The sequence below is a fragment of the Crocodylus porosus genome, unplaced genomic scaffold (genome assembly GCF_001723895.1).
Source record: "Crocodylus porosus isolate Cpor-Errol unplaced genomic scaffold, CroPor_comp1, whole genome shotgun sequence".
Taxonomy (NCBI): domain Eukaryota; kingdom Metazoa; phylum Chordata; order Crocodylia; family Crocodylidae; genus Crocodylus; species Crocodylus porosus.
In genome coordinates, this window is record NW_017728943.1 from 130170440 (window position 1) to 130176441 (window position 6002).

The window sequence follows — 6002 nt, forward strand, 5'->3', positions numbered from 1 at the left end:
ACCCTACAAACTATGAAACTATGAAACATAACATGTATCTTAAGTAGCTGAGCCAGGAATAGAGGCTTTAAGGTATAAACAAACCTTGTGTTTTGCTTTGTAAAGCCCTACATATCCTGTTCTTCCATTTCTTTCTGTGCCGTTACTTTCTTATTACTCCACAAGTCTTTCCCTGATGCCCATATTGTACATAGGAAAACCAGTTTTCTTTTGCTGGCATTTAGCTTGACAGGATCTTTTACTGCCTTCCCTAGCCTGCCAGGGAACATGAAGGAAGCCACAGACCACTTCTACCTACTCTTGGTTTATGGAACAGAGGATAAGGGCCTTCCTTTCAGGATGCAGTCATCCCTTGTAGAAAAAGGCCTACTTTTAATGAAAGGCATAACAAAGGGAGGAGATACAGACTTTGGTGGTTTTGTTCAGAATATGAACAGAAGAGTCTCTTCCACTGGAATTGTTTCCGGAAGCTTTCATGGGGCCTCACGGTATGAAATGCCAGTTGGGAAGTTGCACAGTGGTATCCTCCTGCTACCTGCCATTGTCTTGAACAGCGTGTGAGAAAAGATATAGATTGGCAGATGTAGGTTGAGAGGTGATCAGTGGGCATCTACTTAAACCGCGCTTGCCACTGATCATTTTCAAGCAGCCATCATGCCGGTGGCCACCAATTTAAGGTGCTTTTCGCCACCATTTTTTTCCCTCTCCCTCATGCCGATCATTGCCCAAAAGCCCAGTGGTGGTCCTGCCCCTCACCATTTCTTTTTTTTTTTTTTTTAACAGCCGCAGGCACATTCAGCACCCCAAAACAGCTGCTGAAAAACTACAACAAATCCTGCTAGGAGCAGGGGGCTAATCGGAAGTGGCAGAAGCTGACAGGAGGAGGTAGGGGAATCAGGAGCTGGGATGACTGTGAGTACTGGTGACCCATAGAGAATGAGTGCCAGGCTCCTGGTTCCCTGCTACCCCCGTGCCAGCTCCCACCACTTCAGTTGAATCCTCCCAGGTCTGCACAGCCTTCCCAAGGATCCTGATCACTGGGCTGCGTGATTTAAATCTTCCTGGCCTCCCACGCTGTGTAGTGATTGTGCCAATCAGCGAGCCTGGCTGGGAGACCCTGTACCTTTCCCAGGGCCCCTGTGCTGCTGGGGAAGGTTTCCTGCGCTTTCCTTCCCTGCTGCTTGCCTCCAGTAAGTTTTTTCTTTTTTCCCCCACCCTGAGGAGATGTCGTGCCAGTTTCAGGCCAGAAGGGCCTTTTCCTGGTCTTCAGGGAAAGTAGGGGATTTCTTGCTTTCCCTGAAAAATGCAAAAATGTGATTTAAGTAGATCCCTAGCAATCAGTTACCGCTCATTCCCTCCCAAAATTAATGTTGTAACTCAGAAAGGCATGTGGGCACAGGCAGATTTCTGGTTAATGAACAACAAAACCTGTTTGCTGATGTGACAAGAACATTTCTGATCAAAAGCCAAATATGCCAATAAATGGCAATAAAATCAACTGAGAGGACAGTACAACTGTGGGTTGGTTTTACTTGCTTTTACTGGTGTGTTTTTCATCAATAAGAAGACAGACCTGATTTTCGTAATTCAGTTAACATTTATCGCCAAGCAATCTGCTCTAGCAGTAACATCAGAGTGCCTGAAAAATGTATTTAAAGGACCAAATGAGCAAACCTTGTTGACACTGGTTTTGTGAATTTAGCTGATTCTCTAACTCCTGATCACTGAGATACACAACAGATGGCCATGTTTCATCCAATTTGATTTCATTACTACTTGTCTCTGCCTACCGTCCAATGGATGACGTGAGAACCTGCACTGAGTTAGGAGAAAGCTGAGCTGTTTAGCCCGAGTATAGTCTCAACAGTCTTTTCTCTCATACCAAGAATTTTTTCCAGTGATTTCATTTCTCCAGAGTCAACTGATAACTGTTACTGTGATAACTGACTTTTGTAGAGAAGAGGACATCAATTTGGCTTTTCTAAAGGATTTTTTTCATGAAATAACTCTTAAAGGGATATGTTCATTAATACGTCAGCTCAGCAGCTGCCAGACTGCAGACATTTTATAGCCACACTGCCCTGAAATTAAATCCAAATGTAATTGGGCAAATGAGAAAAATATCTCCCCTCCTTGGCATAGAATATGATCTCTGCTTCCCGTACCACTCTCTGCGTTTCCATTACTCTCAGACATGGTGGCATCAAGTACCTGTTCCTCTGGACAGAAGTCCACATCCCCTTTTCCAAGGTAGAAAACCCCCTCAAACCCCATCACAGTCAACACGATATTGCAAATACCATTCTAATGCAGGTAGTTCCTATTCGAATGAGTCCCCTTTATGTGAGCTTTTGTACAAATCCAAGCAAAGACTGAGTTCCTGGCTTAACAAGCTTTTTTTTTTTATTGTATTATAATACGGTACCGGCTAAAAGGCTGAAGGCTAGGACCCTACTGTAGTAAGCACTCTACAAACCCATCTAGTGAATGACACTCCCTGTCCTGAACAGCATCTAAAGGGCTGAATGGCCAAACAGTGGCATAGGCAGTGGACAGAAAAGCATGGCAAGATGCACCTGAAGTCAGACAGGAGATTGGTGACAAAGTCAAGGCCCCTGCTCGCCTGAACATGTAACTACTCTATACTCAAGCTAACACTAATGCAGATCAACATTTGAGAAGTTTAAAAGTGTAATGTGTAACATTCGTAACGTGTAATATTTTGCCTAGTTAGTACTAGACAAAACTGCTAAACTGTTTCAGAGGGCAGAGAGGAGGGGGACAGACAATAAAGTGCAAGTAAGATGATACAGGCCATTGACCCCATAGAGAATTTCAATAGTCAAGGATCTTTCCACACCAGAAAAACAGACTGGATGAAATTTCTTATATGACTGAAGACAGGAATTTGAACCTATCCTTGAATGTGTGTGTGTGGGTCTCTATATGTCTCTGCGTGTAAAATATGTATTAGTTACACTGCAAGGTTTTGATGCTTTTTGATGAACAGGAAAAAGAGTGGTTTAACGTTGTGTAATGGAGTGAAGTGAGGTGGATTTTTGATGAGAAGAGATGGAGCACAGTTGTCTGAGCTCTCTCCCTTCCCAGTGACCTTGTGACTTTCTGGAGCTTGACACTGCATGAAGGACTTGAACTGAGTCATTAATGAAAAACTTAATCCTTGATTTCTTTCAGAATCAGCTGGAGGAAATTGTCACTGCTCTAGTAGCCTTGCATAATACAGATGCTACAAAATTGAATTGTGCCCCTAGTGAGTAGCAAAAAAGCCTGTGGTTACTTCCTGCCAACAGTAATTATCAGATCAATCTCAAGTCCTGGTTAAAATCTTTTCATATACATATTTTGTTTTCTTTTTGTAGAGTGTTTTAAGCTTAATATAGGTATAATGTCTGTGGAGGAGGAAGAAGCAGATAATTTTATGTTTATGTTTAGTGAACTATGAATTGTTGGCAGATCCTGGAAGGATTGATAGCTGTAACTATTTCTTCTTCCCATTAGTGTTTCAGCTATTGATACAAAGGAAAGTTAAGCATGAGAGCTGGGAAAACCGCACAATCAAATAGACCTTTTTCCATATGCCAGACAGATCTGGCGCCTGCCTACAGTTCAAGTCCTTTACTATTAGATCCTGGATTATAAGGCTAATTCTCTGTTCAGGATGATATCTTGGGTTGGGAGGCAGGGCATATCCCAGGCTTTATATCAGTGAACCATCTTTGATTTTACAACAGGAAAGAGGTTGGAGTACTTGCAGGTGGAAAGCATCCCTTGGATGCTGACTGCCACTGGTACACCCTCCCATTTCAGGCCTTTTGCTATCTGCCTGGTAAGTACTGTCAAGTATTAGTAGCAAAGCCAGTAGGCAACCGAGGGAGACAATGGGGGGTTTTTACTGCCAAGATTTGGGATCACTTCTTCCAAATTAACAACAGAAGCAGCCATAGGGAATCTTTTAATTCATTCTCTAAGCTAAGCCACTGTTTTTCTGCACTGACATGTGCTGCCAGGTAGGATGCCCATGTTAAACAGCAGTTGGGCAAAGAATGAGAGTTTTGCAATTGGCAAGTGGCTGGGGAGAAAGGAATGTTCCCCAACCTGTCCGATCCTTTGCTACCTTGTGCAGCAGAAAGGAATTTAGATACCAGGTTGTTATTTTATCAGCAAAGAGCCAAAAGGACCCTTGAGTCACAGTGCCAATCAGTCCCTTCCCCATGTGTTCATGGGAGAGAGATCTGATTACAGAAATGTCTGAATGCTGATATTTCCATGGATTGCCGGTATGGACTAATCCAAACTCAAATGGGATTTAGCTGTAAAGCACAGCAATGAATTTAAACTCAATGGCTCAGTCAAATGCAGCCCTTTGAAACTGCAGAGCTGTTGCCTGTGGTGGTGTGCTTCCGGAAGCAAAAGCAGGTATAGAAGCAACAAACCTTGTGCATCTGGCCAATTCCTGAGATGCCATTGTGGAAAATTGGTGGCGTTCATAAGTACTACGGCCAGACAGAACCATGCAGGCCTTCTACTCCTTCCCTGCACAAGCCATATGATTCTAGTCAGTAATTCCTTTTTTGAGTTCTGTCACCAGCTGCCAAAGAGTAACCCTCCTGGACTTACGCCCAGAGCTTTCCCACCAAACCTTGCTTTTTTTAGATGATCTAGAGTATGCCAGATAACTCTAGATCCTCTTTGGGAGAGTGGCCTTTGGTTACAGTCCATGCCTCCTTGCTTTCACAAAGTTCAGTGCATCTCCTTGAAGAAGAGGGATCCATTATTATTCATGGAGAATGTCCACGTCGTGCTAAGGGCTTCACATGAGAACTCAAGCCCCCTGCTCAGAAAAAGATCAGCTGACCCAGAATAACAGGGGAGGTGGGGAGAAAGGGTAAACACTCCAGTAATAACATGATCTCATGGTGAAATGATGCCTCTCTGTCTTTCTGCAGCGACAGTGAGCTGTGTACTTAAATTCCATTTTGCACATCTCAAAAAGACAGTGGGCAATTGACCTTCAATACTATGCTGATTCAGGACTTGATGTCCCCCATCCATTTTCTCCCCCCTGTTCTGCACCCTGGAACAAAGCAAATAAGTGTGAATTTTGACAAACAAAAACTTTCCTGGCACGGTTTAAACTCTACTGTTTCCCCGTTGTTACAAGACGGCTCCTATCACTCAGACTAGTGTAGAGAGCGTGGGTGGGGCTGCACTTCAGCAGCTCTCCAACTTGCTTGTGCCTCCCCAGTGGCCATACTCAGCCACAGCAAACTGCAAGAGAACTCCAGGCTGTTCCTATATATGCCACAGTTTGGATTGTATAGAGCCAGCATGAGAACAGCCATGGCTAACTACGGTTCTTCATTCTTATTTCCACCCATCAAAGGCACTCCTTGTAGGGTTTGCACCCCGGCATACTGGAATGGAGGCAGGGGGCTCAAGACTCTGGCTGGGTGGAGCGGAGTCAGGGTAGGAGTCCCCTGGTCAGCCTCACTCTGACTCCCACCCTATGAGATATGCTGCTGCTGCTGCTGCAGAGGTGGCGTCACCACCAACAGCCAGATTAACCCTCCCCTAGCCCTGCAGCCATCACACAGTCATATGGTGAGCTGTGATGCAAAGCTCTTAATTTGGCAGCAGCTGCAGGACCAGGGAAGGGTTAACCTGAGTGTTGGTAGCATCTCCTACGGGAAGAGAAGGGGAGGCTAATGAAGGGACTCCTATCCCCACTTTGCTCAATAAGTCTGGAGCTCAAGCCCCCCTGCCTCCGTTCATGCCTCTCCCCGCCTCCCATCATTCTGGTGCTTTTTGACTGAGCACCAGGGGCTCACACTACCTTTAGCTACACTACTGCTACACACCTCCACAATTCCCCAGCCCAGTTCACCGAAGGAAGAAACAGCCAGGGTCAGGCACTGACTGTAGGTAATGAACTATTAAACCTGCACAGGGTTTTAACAAAGCCACTCTCACTGACTGCAGCC